Genomic DNA, 17,696 nt, shown 5'->3' with positions numbered 1-17,696 from the left:
GCTTTTGTTACCAAAGGTAGGGTGGGGATGGGGGTGGGAGTGGAGTGGAGGCCTCCTCTTCCCGTAATGCTCCTGGGCTGGCCCACCTGCCTGCCACGTGCCCATGCCTGGTCCCATCTGGGCCCCCCTTCCCTGCTGGTCATGCAGTGTCTGTATATAAGGACCTTGGAATGATGTCCCCATTTCTGCCTGATTTGCAACTTTTCTCGTTGATGTTGTGTTGTCTTGGGGGACCCCTCTGGGGGGGACCTGCCCTGTGCCCCCTCCTCCCTGCCGCAGTGCCCCTACCCCAGGCCTCTATTGTTCCATGTTGTAAATACCCCTGGGGCCGTGGTGGGATGGGGGTGCAGGCCAGGGAAACAAAGGGTGGGTGGGGGTGGGGATGGGGGTAACAATCGCCTATCAGCAGAGCTGGGCTTTTATTTAATTTTTTTTAAAAATACAAATCTCTATTTTTTTGGAACTGTTGCGCTGTGCCCTGGGGGGTGTCCCCGCTCAGGCTGGCCTCCCACACCCAGATGAGCATCACAGAGGGGCCCTGAGGCTGTGGGGGGCAGCTGGACAGGGGTGGGATGACTGTGCCTCTGGCCTGGTTGGGTGAGTTGGGAGCAGGAAGGTTTGCTCAGGGGGTGGCTGGTTGCTGCCCCTAATATGAGGGGCCTGCACCCTGCCCCCGCCCTGCCCCCCAACCCCCAGCCCCTGCCATGACTGACCCGTCAGCCTGTAAAACCACCATTGCCTTGATCTCAGGGGGTGGGAAGGGCTGCCTCAGGGCACCCTGGGCTCCAGGCCCCCTTCTTCCAGTTGGGCTTCCCTTTGCCAGGGTCAGGGGTCCCATGAGGGAGGGGGTAGGGAGATTGGGGGGCAGAGAAGCCCAGTCAGCCATGATGAGGTGGGGTTCTTTTCTTCACCTCAGGGGGCCAGGGTGTGAGGGGCATCCTGCGGAGCCCCCATCTCCCACTGTGGCCATCTCAAAGCCTCAGCCCCTCTTCCTTCCAGAAACCCCCACTGCCTTGGCCCATACCTCTCCAGCTCCCCAGGGGCCCAGGCTGGGAGGCTGGAGACTCAGGGTATGGCCCTCGCTTGACTTAGTCCAAGCTTAGGGGGGTGGCCCAAGTGTGGGAGGGGTGGGTGCAGGCTGCTGGGTTGTCTGGTGCCTTTGGGAGCTGTGCTGCTGGGGTCTTGACTCCTATGACCCCAGAGACCCCACCCCCACCCCAGAAAAGCCAGGGGCTGAAGAATCACCCTATTCTCTGCCCCTTACCCCTAATGTGTCTTGGGGTAACAGTGCTGGGAAGGAGAGCATTGTTTGGCTGGTGGCCCCGGCATATACAGCCCTTCTCTGGAGGGCAGGGTGTGGAGTGGGCTGGGTGGCAGCAGCCAGGTCTAGGGTTTGGCCAAAGGCTCCTTTCCCTGGGGGAGGCCCGGAAGTGGGCTGGGGGCTTGTTAAAGAGACAGCCCCCTTCCCCTGCACAAACGGGGCAGGTGCAATAGTGGTGGAGTTGGTCGCATTGGGTGCTCAGCTGGTGGGGCAGTGCCCTCAGGGACTGTCCTGGGTCCTGGAGGTGAAGAGTCAGGCAAGAAGATTGTATGAGGCCCGTTTGCTTGGTGGAGAAGGTGGTCCAGTCAGGTGGTATTCCTGGGGTCAGTGGACTCCCGAGAGAAGCCCCTGGTGGCCTGGGTACCCTACCCTGGTCTTGGAGACCCCTGAGCACTGAGTGGAAGGGCAGAGGAGCATTTTGCACAATGGAGAAGCCAGAAGGAAGGGGGTGGCCCAGATGGCTGGGAGGGCTGAGAAGCACAGAGCAGCAGCCCTTCCCCCAGGCAAAGACAGACCCCCCAGCCCCCTGGTTGGGGTCGGGTTTCTGAGTCTGTCACCACCTGGGCACTGGAGAGGTGAAACCAAAGGTGGGCAGGGGATGGTGACAGCACTGGGGACTACCCCTGTTGGTCCTAGGTCTGTGAAGCCCCTCCCCAATGCCTTGTGTCGGGTACAGTTTTATGTACCAATAGGCGACATTTGGCCAGAGGAGACTCCACCTCAAACCCAGCCTGACCCAGTCAGTGTCTTCCTAGAAGGGACCTAGTCGGTCCCCATCCCCCTACTTCAGGGCATGTCTCTTGGTAGGGGGAGGATTTGTGGGGATATATTTCTCTCCTAGGGTCCCTGAAGCATGTCTCACATCCCCAGGGGAAGGTCTCTGGGCATTCCTCACCTCTGGGGGCTCTCTAGACCCTATCTCTCCCCTTGGGAGTCTCTGGGGGACATGTATTCCCGCTGGGGACCATGGGAGCATGTCTCCCCCCCTTCCCCAGGCTCTCTAGGGAGCCTGTTTTCCTCCCAGGGTTCCTGGGAGTATCTAAGGCAAGTCAGTCTCGGGCCATCTCTCTTCCCAGGGAAGGGGTCTATCTCCGAAGCATGTCTGGGAAGGGATGTTTCTGGCCCTCCCCCATCTCTCCTATGGGGGTGTCTCTGCCCTGCAGCACTTTAGGATGAGGCTGGGCATCTCTGAGTTGTCTTTTCTCCCAGGGGCTCTGGGATACCACTCTCTCCTGAGGGTGGGGCCCCCGGAGCCATTTCTTCCCTGAATAGGGGCTGTCTCCGGGTGTTGGGAGGGCTCGCGTTGGCCATGAGAAAGTCTCTTAAGGGGCGTCTCCACGCGGGACTTCTCTGGGAGGGGGGACTGTGTCCCGCCCATGGGGTTCCGGGGCGGGTGTGTCTGCCCGTGGGGAGGGGGAGACTGTGTCTCCTCGGGTTATCTGAGTGGGGAGGGGGGCCGTGTCTCTCTCGTGTGTAGGGGGGGTGGGGCTTGGGGTGGGGGGTTTCGGGCGCGTCGGGTGCCCATATTGGGGTCGTGTTTCTCTTGGTTCGTGCCGCTTCCCACCGCCTCGCTCCTCCCGGGAAGGGCCCCCGCCCCGCCCCTACGCCACCCCGTCCCCGGCGCTGCGAGCACAATCCCGTTGATTTGTAATGATTTCTGTCTCTTTCTGTCTTTCTCTTTCTCTGACCTCCCCCCCACGCCGCGAGCATGCGCAGGCACCACCCCTACCCCCCTCCGGTTCGGTTCGTTTCCGGTTTGTTTGCTGAGCTGTCAATGAAAGACCCGTGTAATTATTCCCGAGCTTTACAATAAAAGTGTGAAAACCGGACCCCACTCCGCTTCTTCCGGGCCCCCGGGCCTGCGTCCGGTGGAGAGTGGGAGCTAAGTCTGGGGTAAAGGCCTTGGAGAGGGCGGAGGGACGCGAGGGAGAAGAGGGGCCGAGACCCACACTGGGATTTGTTGGTACCTCGCGACGATGGGGGCCGAGAGGACGCAAATGAGGACAGACAGACACCTAGTCCGTACACCTCAAAGTGTCACCTACCCGGGCGGCTGGGCCCGACCCGCTCCGGGCCCCCATCTCCACCCAGAACTCAGGTGCAGGCCAGGAATGGGGGTGGGGGCCGAGGACTATGCTGTGCTGCCTTCTTCCAGGGGGCGCCCCCCCAGGACGTGCTGGTGCGGGCTGGGTCCTTCTGTCGTTCCCTGGCGTATCCATCCCCGCTCCCCGCTCCTTTGGCAACGAGTGTGAATTGCGGAACTAGATGGGATAAGAGGCGGAAGACATCTGTCTGTCTGTCGCGTCCTCCTACGCTCAGGAACGAGGGCTGGAAGTCGATTTAGGGGAAGGGAACCAAAAAGGTCTCAGCCCGGGTCTCCGACTGCGTCCCCTCCCCCTCTCCGGGCTCGAGCGGTCCCGGCCTCCTCCGTCCGGCTTCGGGGTAAACACTGGCTCCGAAGAGGTCGAAAAACAGAAACCGGATCGGCCGGTTCCCGGCCCCGCCTGCCGGGGCGCTCCTCCCAGCCCTTCGCGCGCTTCCGCCCGGCCGCGTCCTCCCTCCCCGGGCGCGCGCTGCGTGGGCCTCGCTCCGGACCTCGGGGTCTGTGCAGCCTCTGGGATTAGCCGAGCGCAGGGACTAATCCCGGATGAGCCTCCGTGTAAACCCGGATCGACTGCGGGGACGGCGGGGGTCACTGGCTCCCCTTCATCCATTCCCAGACGCGGAGCATTGTGGGGCCTAGAGCCCACCCCGGGTCCCCTCGCTACTTTTCGGAGAGACGTGTATTGGATCTGCGGGGGGTGGGGGGGAGCGGGGCGTGGCGAGGGGAGGAAGAAGGCACCGCCGAGATCGAGCGCACCGCGAGCCGGGCTTTGGGGGAGCGGTGGCAGGAGGGTTCGTGGAAGGGCAAAGGCCCCTCTGGCAGCCTCTGAATCCACAGTGTTAAGTTAGCTCCCCGGCTCAGTGGGAGCCCCGAGCCCCCCACCAATCCTCCAGTTACAGAATCACATATTCCCCTCACCTGTGGCCCTGATGACCTGCCCCTAACTTGAGGCCTCACCTCCTTATCTGGGGAGGCTCTCAATGGGCGGGGAGGGCCCCACATCAACCCCCACCCGTGACTTGACCGGACAGTGGGGAATAAGGAGCTCCTTCTGGTTAGTCCCAGCCCAGAAAAAGATGTCAGGAGTCAGGGAAGTTGGGGGAGATTCGGTGGCCGACAATCCTGCCCGTGGTTGATTTACTCATTTTACAAGCATTTCCTGAGCCCCTCCCTTGTGCCAGGCCAGCATAGAGTACTGGGACACCCCAAGAATGACAGTTTCTATGGGAAAGGCAGGCAGGTAAACAATGACCACATCATGTGTTCAGCCCTGTCTTGAGCCGGAAATTCTGGCAGGAGAACCAAAGGAGGTGTCTCCTCCAGGGTCCAGAGGCTTCCTGGAAGGGGTGGTGCCAGAGCTGAGTTTCAAAGGGCTGGTGGGGGACAGGCCACAGAGGAAGGGGCGGTGGTGCAGCCCGAGGAAGTAGTTGCAGGCAGGGGTCTGGAGGTGGAGGAGGAGAAGGTCAGGTGGCTGGGAGGGGCAAAAGAAGTTGGAGAGGAAGGCAGGGGCCAGAACTAGAAGGACCTGCTGGTCAACCTAAGGGGCTTTTGGATTAGAGGAAAGGAGAGAAACATTGGCGGATTCTCAACCCGGGAAGGAAAAGGTCAGATTTACATTCTTACAGATTCAAACTGTCTCCTTCTCTTCCCTGCACCAGGGTTCTCTGGGGAATCCTGGGTTGGGAGTGCAGACACAGGCCGACAGACAGGAAGAGGAACCAGATGCAATTCAGATTGGTTAAGAAGGTCCCCACCTTCTTCCATTACACCTGGAGTCGGAGAGACCTACATTAGAATTCTGGCTGTGCCACTTCCTAGTGAGTGCTATGACCTTGGGCAGACGACTGAACCTCAGTTTCTTCATCTGTAAAATGGGGATATTAATGCTTACCATCACCAAGGATTATTGTGGGATTTCAATGAAATCATTGGTCCACTCTTTATTTAGCACATATTTAGCACCTACCAAGTGTCAGGCTGTCCAGGTGCTGGCATTACAGCACTGAATAAGACAGGCATGGTCCCTACTCTCTCTTTCCTGGAACTTACATTCCAGTGGAGAAGACAGACAATAAACAAACAAATGAGATAATTATAGATTTTGTTAAAGTGCTGTGAAGGAAACAAACAATGGGACATGAAGGAGGATAACTGGAGGTGGGGTAGGGGAAGGGGCTGCTTTGCTCAGCGTGGCCAGGGAAGCTTCTCTGAGGAAACCTGAAGATTTAAAGCTCAGAAAAAGAACATTCCAGAGACAAGAAATTGCAGCTTCAAAGGCCCTGAGGTGGGAGACAAAGAATTTAGCCCAAGTACTAAAGGATGCTAAGCTTCCTGCGGGCAGTTACCTAGGTCTCTCACTTCTGTCCTAACCAGAAGGGTAAATACTGGGTGTAGGGAACGGAAATGGAAGGGAGTTTCCATCCTGCTGGGCCCACCCCCCATTCCCTGGAGTGGTATTGGGGAGGTGCTGGCCTCTTATCGGTCAGCCCATCTGCCCAGCTTAATCTTCCAGCTGTTCTACAGCCCCTCCCCCCAGTTTCAGGACAGGTCTCAGCCTGCTCCTGTTCCTTTCTGGGGTTCCCAGTCCCCTTCTTGGGCAGGAGGGGTAGGTTGGGGCCCCTCTAGAATCAGCCAATCCAGAGCCCGGACTGAACAGACTTTAGTATCTGACTTGCAGGGGCTGAGGGGAGGATGATGTTTCCTGGATGAAGATGGCCAAGGGGGTTAGGAGCTTAGGCCTTTTGGAGTCTCCGCCTTGGTCTGGGTCTCACTTCAGGGAGGCAGCCTAGATCCCTGTCTGATTCCCCCTCAAAGAATGCACACGGGTACATTTCTCACCCCGCCGCCCGCCCCTGCTGCAGCGCGCACACAGCTCCTCTCTCGCACACTCACCATCCAGCTGCACACTGTGTCTCCATGGCAACCAGTAGGCCTGGTCCATGGATGTTAGAAATAAGTGCCAGAGGAAGGGGTGGGGGAGAGAGAGGAAAGAAATAAAGAGACTTAGTAAGATAGCCTCCCAAGGAGGCCCCTGCCGCTTCCTTGTACCCCCTGCCCGGAAGCCCTGAATGGACTCAGGTCCTGAGGATGGAGGGGCTCACGGTGGGGATTAAGCAGTAGATCAGGGGCTGTCTGGGCACAGGTAATGGGGCGCAGTGGGCAGTGCGGAGGGAGCAGGATCAAGGGAACTTGCAGGACAGTCTGGAGTCTTGGGATAAGAATACCTGATCTGGGTAAAAGGCAGATGAGGGGTGGGAGACGTGGGGGAGCTACCTTCCCTTCTTCCTGGCCTAATTGGCTGTTCAGGCTGAAATCACCTCTTAGTCACTTAGTCTAATTAGAATTGTTCCGGAGAAAACAGTGGGGGAGGGGAAGGAGAAGCAGGGGTGTGAAGGCGGAGGGTGGGTGGAGACAGAGTGGGGTGGGAGTTCCTTCTGCCACCTGCCACCCATTCTGTCACCACCCAGTGGACGGTGTGGGCCTAAGTGGACAGGCTGGGGGTCACTCTGACACCACCACCCCCAGCTGCCACTGGTGCCATCTCACACTCACCTGCCTTCTCCTCTGCTCCCGCATGTCTCTGTGAGTCTCTCTCTACCTCTCTAGCTCCAGCTCTCACTCTTGCTGGCCCTCTCTATCTCCCTGCCTTCCCTTCTCCCCTTCCTAGGGTCCCTCTGGTCACCAGTGTTTGGCTAATGAACAGATAAGGGATTTAGGAGTGGCGACTGGGGCTATCCTCTGGGGAGTGGAGGAGGAGCAGGTAGGGGATCCTACCAAGAGTGAGGGTAGTAAGAGGGAAAAGGGCCAGCATTGGCCTGGCATGACTCCCGGCCTCCCCACTCCCCCACCCCCCACACACACAGAGGACAAGGCATGTGAGAATTTGACCTCTGGAGCTGGGTGGTCTGATTGCCTTGGACAAGTTACTTAACCTCTCTGAGCGTCACTTTCTCTAACCATGAAATGGGGTAATAAATCCTAAATGTGTCCTGTGGATTTAAGGTGATAATGCATGTAAACTTCTTAGCACAGAAGATTGTAAGGACTCAATAAATGGCAGCTTTCATTGTCACTCCAGACTCCTTTCCTTTCTCTGGGCCCTTCTGGAGCCAGGACATCTGCATCTTCCATCCCCCTCCTCCTCCTCCTGCTGCTTCCCCATTCTTGGGGGCCAATATTACATCTTGGTTCCTAGGCTCATGTCTCTTGCCTGGTTCCCAAGTCTACGCAGTGGGCATCCCCATGGGCTGGGGAGTAGCTGTGTTGGGGGTGAGGCTTCTATCCTGCCCCCTGCCCACAAGGTCTGGATGGACAGACTCCTCCTCCAGCTTAGGGTGTGTTTTTCTCTTCTCTGCAGGCCTCTGAGGGGAAGAAAGGGGACATGCATAAATGATGCAGGGGAAGTATACTTGCTGAGGGGGACAATAAGGGATGAGCAGCGTCCAGAAGCCTAAATATTTCATGGGGCTGCAGCACTGGGAAGGGCAAAGTCCCTGAGCTGTGCTTGTGAGTGTGCTCGTGACTCCACGTGACTCGGAGCTGTTCCACGTGCCCAATGCCCTGTGCCCTCCGTACCCTGCAACCCTCAAAACACTGCACCCACGGAAAGCTGCCCCCATGAACCCTTTCCTGCCCAGGATCCCTCCAAAACCCCTCAGCACATGCATCTTATTTCTCACTGCTGGAGTAGTTCGTACAGCTTTTAGGCTGTATTTTACGTGGTCACGTCTTTTCTTGCCGTGTATTCAGTTTCCCCCTTTAGATTCCCCAAGGCCTGGTGCCCTTACCCCTCATCCCATCAGCATTATCAGGAGATCCCAGGAGTTGGAAAAAGCTGGAAGCTGGTGGGTTGAAAGCACAGGTGGGGGCGGGGGAGGGGAAGAGGTCGAGGTCTCCCTGAGATCATGTCTTGGTTGTGGTTGACTAAGGAGGAAGGTGCTGGTCACAGCTGGTGGGCATGGCGGGATATTGGCAGAGTCTAGTGGCTTCCATGACCCCTACTTACCGAGGAGCTGGGGGACTGCCTCTGCCAACCCTCTGCCCCCAGGTGGCCCTGTAGGGCTGTTCTCTAAGACCCTTTTCCCACTCCACATCTTACTAGGGGAATAGAAGATGCCTCTTTTAATCTCCCTCACAGGCCCCCTTGTCCTTTTCCTTGGCCCTATCCCAATCTATCATTATTTTATCTATTTGTTTACTTGTTCTATTTCTATCTCTTCCCACTAGAATAAAAGCATTCAGGAGGCGAGGACTTTGTTTAACTTATTTACCATTACTAAAAATGCGGAATGAGTGAATGAATGAGTGAATGGGAGGAAATCTGCTTGGGGACTCTCCAGCCACAGCAAGAAAAGGGAGGCAGAGGGAGGGCAGGCCCCAGGTGAGTGGGGATATAGACTAGAACTGTGGTGGGTGGGAGAAGGAGGGCTGGAAGTAGGAGTGGGAGGGTTGGGGATGGGAGGGACACTAGGGAAGAGGCCGGGATGAGGAGAGGCCAGGATCCAGCACCAAAGTAGATGGAGTTAGAACCAGAAGGCATGGGCTTCAGGTCCCCAGAGGGACTAGAGGCAGGGCTCTGGGCAGGAGGAGGTCAGACTTGGAATAGGGAGCCAAGGACACGGTCTTCCTGAAATTGGGGTTTGCGGCCAGAGTGGGTAGAGTGCAGCAGCCCACTAGAAGGAACTGAGTCATCGGGTTTTCCCAGCGCCACATTCCCTGGTGCCATCAACGTCCCTCCAGCCCACGTGCACCCCAAAATTTGGGCTAGATGCTCAACCCCAGGTCCCCTCCCCTTGCCTTTCTAGGCCCCAAATAGGAAATGCCCCAGGTTGGGCTGGCCGGGACTGCCCTTAGAGAAAGAGCCAGGGATGCTCTTCTAGCTGGGAGAGGTGAGCAAAGCCAGCAAGGGTTCCTGACCCTTTGAATACCTATGCTACACCCCACCCCAGGAGGCCCCTTCAGAAGACTCCATCCTCCCAAATCAAAGGTGACAGCAATATTAACTCATTAGCACTAAGCCCCCAGACGAAACTGGGTTTGAGGGAGTAATCATTTCACAGGGCTCTGCCTTTTCCCTTGGCCCTTGCTCCAACCCAGGGGCTTCCTGAGAAGGCAGGCAGGGGACAGGGTAGGTAGCTTGGAGTGGAGGTGGGGACATTCCCATCAGAGTATCTCCCCTAGAATTGGCCAGAATGGCTGTGAGTGTGGGGTGGTGGTGAGGGAGCATAGGAGATTGGAGGTGCTCACCTGCCATGGTTGTCATGGCAACCCGACTTGGATCCCAAGGGGGTGGCCTCTCCCCCAAAGCCCTATGAAGCTTGGAACACAAGAGTGGAGACACACACACACACACACACACACACGCACGGCTTTGCAGAACTCTGCTCCTGGGACAGTGTTGTCAGCTTCCTCTCTCTTCTCTCTTCTCTGGGTGAGGCTGAGACCAGGGAGGGGGCCATGGGAAGAGGATGTGTCAGGGTGCCAGGGAGGGGGAAGCCGTCCACAGTGGGGTGGGAGCGTGTGTTTCCCAAGTGTGTGGGTTGGTGTGGGATTACGTGTGCAGTGTAGCTGGGTGGTGGTGTCCCAGCATGCGTTAGAGGACATGGAGATACTCGGTTGACCCACCCCCAATCCTGCAGCCAGACCACACAGCACAGGGATTTGGGAGGGAGATGATTATTAACAAAGACAACAATAATCACAGTTATCCTTAATTGAGAGCTTATTAAATTCCACCTATATGATTGTGGTGAGCATTTTACAGGCAGTGTCTCCTTTGATGCTCACAACAACAGTACAAGGTAGGAATTATTAGCCCCATTTATAGATGAGAAAACTGAGATTCTCAGAGGTTAAGTAACTTGCTGCAGGTCAAGGAGCTGGAAAGAGACAGGGCAAGACTCTGCAGGAGGGGAGGAGGAAGAGGATAGGGGTGCCAGTCCCTAAGGCCACTAGTCCTGTCCCCAGGCCTCAGGGGTCACTCATGCCCATGTGTCCCTGTGCTCGTTGGCATGGCCAGCCACATACCCTGCCAAGACGAGGGCCTGGGAACTTCAGATCTTGGTGCCTGCCTGGGCTGGGCCAGGCTGGGCTGGGGCAGCTGAGGGCACCTGAGAGGGTGTGGGGTACCCTGAGCAGCGGGCATCGTGATTGGCACGAGCCAGGGGAGCGGCTGGCAGCCTTGTTCCTGGTAAACACGAGGAGAGGTTACTTCACAAGGAAACAGTAATTAACTTTAATTAGCACCTTGCATCTCGGAATATTATTAACATCTCAATTTCTCTAATCAAGGCAGCAGGAGAGGGGCGGCATCTGCTTTGCCGACTCCTTCCTGGCCATGCTCCCTGGCTTGGCTTGGGTTCCTGCCCGGCCCCCACCCCCTGGAAGGCGCTGAGTGCCTCCTCAGGGGCCGGCTGCCAAGGGGAGTCTGGGCTGACAGGGCAGAGAGCAGGTACACGCCAGGGACACACATGCCAGCCCCAGCGGACATGGGGCAGCCGGACGGGTTGGGGGCAGGGCTGTTTATGTGGCCACATTATCTTTCCAGAAAAACAGGGCTAGGCTTATGTTTCCTGAGCCAGAGTACAGACATGGCTGCCTTGGTATTTTCCCTTCATCTCTTCTTCCCTCCCTTCCTTCCTTCTTTCCCTCTTCTCTCCCTACCTCCTCCCCTCCCCTCTCTCTCCCTTCTTAGAGCTAGCTTCCTCTTCTCTCTCTCTCTCTTCCCCCTTTCTCTCCCTTTCCTCTTCTCTTTCTTTTCCATTCCCTCTCTCACTCCCCCTCTCCTCCTCACTGGAGTTCTCCATTTTCGCATCCCTTATAGAACAGGGGCTCTGATTCCACCACAGGGGGTAGAGCGATGGGCACAGGCTAACTCCTGCCCTTGAGGAGTTTAGAATCCCAGAGGAGAGATAAGGCTTGGGTGTACTGAGCTCTAATTTGGGCTCCACACCGATAGCATCATAATGGAGGTGAAGATAAAGGGCTGTGGGGTTAGGAGGGGGTAGCTGTGGGGCAGGAAGGAAGAGGCCATTGGGGACATCACAAGGGCAGCAGGATCCCGAGGTCGTGAGGGCACTTGGGGCTGTTGGCCCTCTTTAGGAGGCCATCGTGGAGGGAAGTCCCTGAGGGTGCAGGAAGTGACTCTCTCTTCATTATAACCACCCTCAATGGCTGTTAAGCCTGCCTCGTGCCTGATATTAATAACTGACTGTCCTCCTTGGTCTAATTACAGCGGCCTGCCGCTTGCACAATTTGTTATTTATTTGGCAGTGTCCTCGGGGCTATCTCTCCAGTCCATCCAATTTGTGTTTATTGAGCACCTACTATGCCTCGAGGGCCAGGGCTGCTCTGGAGTAGCCTCCAAGTGCTGGAGCTCCTCTCTACAGGGGCTGGAGGGGACAGAGAGAGCCGCCTACAGGCCCGGGCATTTTAGAAACAAAAGTCTGGCAGTGTCAGCGCGGAGTTCCCCACAGGGAAGAGCCTGGTTCCACATTGGCCTCAACAGCGCTCCTCGCCTGCTGCTGTACTTGTGCCTGCGTGCTGTCTTTGTGCCCCCATCTCTATTTTTATACCTAGAGGATAGCATCAGACTAAGGTTCAACTGTAAATCTTGTCCAACATTAACCCAGAGGGCAGGTTAAATGTTCAGTGGAGACCCCGATCTCAAACCCACCTCGCTGGGAGTGCACACACCATTTGATTTGATTATTTACCTCGGTTCAGAAAACTGAGCACGCATCACGTTGCCAGGTGCAACCACCCTGCTAATGTGGGCACGGGACAGGGGTGGGGATTTGCTTGTCCTTTACTATCACACTAGTCAGCAATTATGATCAACTGTCAATGAGGCCCGAGGCCCGAGGCCCCTAGGATCTCACTTCTTCTCACAGTAACCTAGAGAGGTGGGAATTATTATGCCCATTTTACAGTTGAGGAAGCAAGACAAAGAGGTGAAGTCACACAACTGGTAGGAAAGTGAAAGCAGGGCGGGACAAGAACCGCTGTGATCACCTCCTTAATTTCTATCTCCCTACTTTATGGGGCACTGGAGGGCGGACCTGAATGTGACCCCTGCCCTCCAGAAGAACCAGAAGAACGGCCACTTGCCAGTTAGAAACCCTAGCTCTCCCTCTGACTCCTCCCCACGTCCCGCCCCAGCCCCAGCCCCGGCTCCAGCTCCCTGAGGGCCCGGGGTGGGGTGGGGGCTGGGCTCTGTAATTGCAGAGTAGCCCACAGAGGGTGGGGAAGGAATCTGACGTTTCCAAAGGCCTTTTTGATGTTGATGACTATGGGGATGATGAGGCTGTCCGTCTCCTACCAAGAGTGGGGCCTTTCTTTGTTTCTATCTTGATTGGAGTCTCTCTTTTCCTCTCTCTCTCTGTCTCTCTCTCTGCCTTGAGGACTGGTGTTGTCCGAGGATGAGCACTTGCTCCTCTTTGGGGGAGGAAGAGGACGGACTTAGCGGAAGGGAAAGCTGGGGAGTCAGCCCAGCCGTCACCTTCCGGGTGCTGGGCACAGGGGTGCGCTGACGTGTCATTAGCATAATATTTGCATAAGGAACAATTGAGGAGATTGGAGTTGAGCCTCAGAGGAAACACCTGCAAAGAACTGTGAATGAGAGCCTGGCCTGCCCCGCACCCTGAGATCTTTCCCGCCCCCCATCCCAGGATTCCAGGGAGCGGGGGGAGTGACAAGAGCCCAACTAAAGATGACAGCGAGCACAGAGTTTGCAAGAGCGCCTGCTAGCTGCCAGGCACCGCAGTGCAGGTTCTATTTCTCTTGATCTTCACAACCACTCCGGGTAGTACATTTTATAATTCCCATTTTATAGAAGAGGAAGCTGAGGCTCAACTCTCCCAACCCCCTCCCGCCCCAAGTCATCCAGACTACGTTAATCGCAGAGATGGACTTTGGAATAGGGTCATGTGACTCAAGTCACCTGTCCCAGTGGGGCGGGGTTGCTCTGGGCTCACCTCAGGCACAAAGATCCAGTCTCCACTGGGTTGTGGCAGGTCCTGGGAGGCTTGGAACCAGAGCTCAAAGACAGGCTTCTACACACAGACACACGTACCCACGCGTGCACACACACACACACACACACACACGCACAGCCTCTCTGCCCCTCCCCCACCCCTGCTTCTGGAGGCAGAGGAGCTGGCTGACTTGGGCCATAACCAGGTTAGCCAAGATCCAATTAACTAGTTAGCGCAGGCAGAGCTGGGGGCAGGCAGGGCGCGCAGGAGAGCAGGACGGATGGGTTGGGTAATGCGCAGAGACAGCCAGAGACAGTGGATCTGCTCTAACTTGATAAGCAGCTCCCAACGTCAATGCGCCAGACCTGGCAAGTGGCGCAGCCACGATCCTGGGAGGCTGCCGGGGGATGTCAGGCCAGCCTCTGACCCTGCCCCCCAACTCTGGCTGCCACACAGTTGACTCTCAGCCCCTCAGCAATCCTTGCTCCCCCCTGCTCTGTCTCCTTGCAGGGCTGTGAGGTAGGCAGCTTCTGGGAGATACATTTTCATCCAAATGAGGCCAAAGTAGAAAGCTGGGACCATCTGCCATCATGCAAGGAACGTATAGGTGCAACAACCACCTCGAGATAAGAGGGGCTGGGGGGCTGGCTGATGCTGCTGGAGGAGCTAATGGAGGAGACGGGAGTTCACCATGCACCAGTTCAAACGATTTACGTATACTGTCTCAAACTCGCAACCTCTTGATGTAGATACTATTAGAATCCCCATTTTGCAGAGAGAAAACTGAGACTTAGAGAGGCTAAGAAACTTGCCCAAGATCACACATCTATTGAGCCACCTCAGCCTCAAAACCACCGTACTTTATACTAATACTACCCCTGAACTAGGTGTAAGACTAACAATATCACCGATAGCAGTACCACTTGCTTTTATATATCACCTTAGAGTTTACAAAGGCTTTTTGGATTTATCCTGACAACGGGTTTATAAGGTGGATGTTTTATTTCTAACCTCTGGTTTATAGATAGATGAAATTGAGACTTGGAGGGTCAATGCGACTTGTCCAAATCCTCACAAGTGGTAAGTAACAGTCAGAACTTGAACCCAGGCCAGGTCTTTCTGACTTCTAGTCTAGTGCTCTTGAGGAGACAATGGACAAAGAAAAAAAAAATCCCATTCCAAAGTCCAGGTGGATTATTTATCTATTTATTTGTTTATCACAAGCTTATTGGGAGCCGAGTGTGTTCGAGTTACCATGCTGGGCATGCTTATTCAGGGGTAGAGAAAGCAAATGGCTTCTTGCCTTGTTGGAGCAGATGGAGAGGAAAGCCCTGAAGTTCTGGGGATTTGGGGCTGCCGTAGTCAGGGGATTCCAGGGAATGAAAGGCCGAAAGATCTCCTTTCTTTGCCCCTGAGGGCACCAGACCATCTCTAGCTTGATTTTAGAGGCTGCATCTAAAGTTGAGAGTGAAGTAACTCCCCATGGTCACAGACAGAGACAGAAATACAAACCAGGTCTCCCGACTGACTTTAGGCTTGTCTCCTCTCATCCTGGGGCCCCCCATTCATTGCAGGACGGGGACTTCCTAATCCTACAAGCTCTCCACTCTGTCTGATGTCCCCTCACCACCCACTAGCAAAGCTGCTGTGTGGCCCATGCCTAGGTGAAGCGGCCCCATATCTCTGGCCCTGGGCTCTGGGAGAAGAGGCTCAGCTGAATTCTTGTGGCTCAGGGCAATCTGGGGCTTTGGGGTCAGGAGCTGGGCTGAGCATATTTCACAGGGCAGAGCAAGAGAAAGGCCTGCACCTGCGGGAATGCGGCATTTGGGCCACCCCATAAGCATATCTGTGTTGCTCTCTGCTTTCTCCCATACCAGCACCAGAGGGGTTAAGACGTCCCCAGCCCAGGGGATGGAGAAGTTGTCTGCACAGGAAGCTACTCTCCCAGTCCCAAAGGCCTCTGGGGAGGGGGGAGGGGATAGATTTTCTCTGTCTCTTTCCCAGGCTCCTCAGCCTCCCTGGGGATCCTGCTACATGCCAGAGAGGTGGCCCTTGACCCCGGCCCCCTCCACACACCCTGCCCAGCTGGGTAAAGACTCTGATCCCTGCCCAGGGAGCTCCGGGCACTGGGCGAGTGGGACCCCCCCTCTACTTCCTCACCTCATTTTTTCCCACCAGCTCACTCATTGCCCTTAGTGCCTAAATCCACTCCCGTCCCACAGTCACCATATTCAGACCCCTGAACTTCTTCCCCTGCCCCCAGCTTTGGGTCCCCAGTCCTCGCCTCCCAGCCCCCGCATTTGTAATCTTCTAAAAATAAAAGCCTGTGATTCAAGTAGGCAACTCCGGAAATATACAATCCAGCCCAGGCATCCGCCCCCAGTGGTGGGGGACAAGAAAGGGCCCACATGTAGGAAAATACCCAGACCCAGCACCACCCCCCAGGTAAACACAGGAACTCAGTCTGTTCCTGGGGAGAAAGAAGGCAAGGGATGGAGGATGGGGGGAAGGAGGGGTGGAGACACGGCTGGGTGGGGCTCTTGAGCTAGGGTCCCTAACAAAGAGAGGCTGAGGTCTCCCCGTGGCCTCCCATCCTTTCTCAGCAATGCTTGGAGAAGTGGTGGCCGCCTTCCCCGACCACCGCCCGCCCTGACCATCCAGTCAGGACTAAAATCCCTGGAAATTCAGGCAGCTCTGGGCCCTATCAGGGCCTGCTGTTGCTGTTTCCCAGGACGTGGCCGAGGGCCACTTTGGACAAAGCCATTCAGAGACATATATTCCCCATCGCTCTTGCCTCCGGCTGAACCCTGCCCGGGACAGAGGCCAAAGAGAGTCCAGGAGCTGTATCCTCTGAGATCCCCCTTGCATTTCCAGGGGAGGGGGCTCCCCTGGACACTCCAACCCCTCTGTGGCTGGCCTGGGTCACATCCCAAGGGTGACAGGAGGGACCAGGACCAAATCACACTGGACTTTGGTGAGATTCACTCCCATACTGGGCCTTACGGACTTCCTGGCTGGAATTTGTGTAACTGCTCAATCGGTACAATTTGGGACCTCATGAACTGTAGTAATAATTAATTAGAAGAATAATGGCTGACATTTTTCAAGCACTTACTATGTGCCAGACCTATGCTAAATACTACACGTGCGCCATCCCCACTTAATCCTGTCAGGAACTCATTTTTATCATCCCTAACTTACAGGTGAGGAAACTGAGGCACAGATTGCTCACAGAGCTGGCCCTAGGTCACAGTGGTAAGTGGCAGAGCTGGGATTTAAACTCAGGTCCGTCTGACTCCACAGCCTTTTCCTCTTAACCTGTGTGCCTGTACCGTGGCCTGAGGCCGTGGCACCCTGCTGAGAGGGCATCTTGAGAGCAACTGTGGCCTCCAGCTCAGGTGGGCACCACTCATGTCCTGGGGGCAGGAGCTGGCTGGGAGGCTGAGGTTTCTTCCTCTGCTGGCCTGGGCTTCCTCTCTGCATGGCAGGCTCGGTGGGCCCAACACATGGCAGCAGAAGATCCCCAGCTCCTTCTAGGCCATCAGTTCAAACCTCGGGAAAGCAGCAAAGAGGCCTGGGAAGCTGTCCCACTGGCCGCATCCCCGGGTCCTTGTCCCCAGTTGACTGGCATCCTGCCTGCCAGCCTACAGGCCTGGCTGATGCTTGGCAACCCCAGCCAGGCAGCCTCCCAGGCAGCAGCAGAAGGCCCATACCCTTCCCATTTCCTTCATGGGGTTAGGGCCCCGCCCACAGCACAGTTGTGAAGGAGATAAAGACAGAACCTGCCCCTCTCTCATGTCGCATGCTTGGGGCCCTTCCCAGCCTTTGTCAGGCTGGCGCTGGGGCTGTTCCCCAACATCTGGCTTTTGCATCTATTCTAGGGAAGAATTAGACCCTCGTCTTAGGCCCAGGGGAGCTGTCCAGCTCTTCCTATACCATGAGCAATCCCCACGCAAAAGCAGGCATTTTGGATTGCAGCTCTTTTGGTTTAGACAAAATTCATCTAGGAGGATCCCACCTTTACATTTGATAACACAGGTAAATATGTACAGTGAGTGTATTAGGGGGTCACTGAAGAGACCCCTTAGACATGTTGCCTATGATAATAATACTGCCAATATTGTCAGCTTCTATTTATCAGTCACAAGACTGACACTGTGCTGAGCACTTTACATGCATTTTTATTTAATACTCACAACAACCCTGTGAACTAGGCGCTAGTCATCTTATTTTACAGATGAGAAAAGTGAGACCATACTCTCACAGTTAATAAGTGGATGAGCTGGGGTTTGAACTC

At 55.9% G+C, this 17,696-nt stretch overlaps 1 protein-coding gene across 1 annotated transcript in view; it reads right to left on the bottom strand.

Annotated features, from left to right (window-relative positions):
- The window catches only part of RNF14 (ring finger protein 14), a 362,683-nt gene that overhangs the window by 110,703 nt on the left and 234,284 nt on the right, over nt 1-17,696 (bottom strand). The window lies entirely within an intron of this gene.

This window comes from Eulemur rufifrons, chromosome 10 (assembly GCF_041146395.1).
Source record: "Eulemur rufifrons isolate Redbay chromosome 10, OSU_ERuf_1, whole genome shotgun sequence".
NCBI lineage: Eukaryota > Metazoa > Chordata > Mammalia > Primates > Lemuridae > Eulemur > Eulemur rufifrons.
Note: the sequence above shows the minus strand (reverse complement) of the source record. Positions and strands in the feature narration are given on the sequence as shown.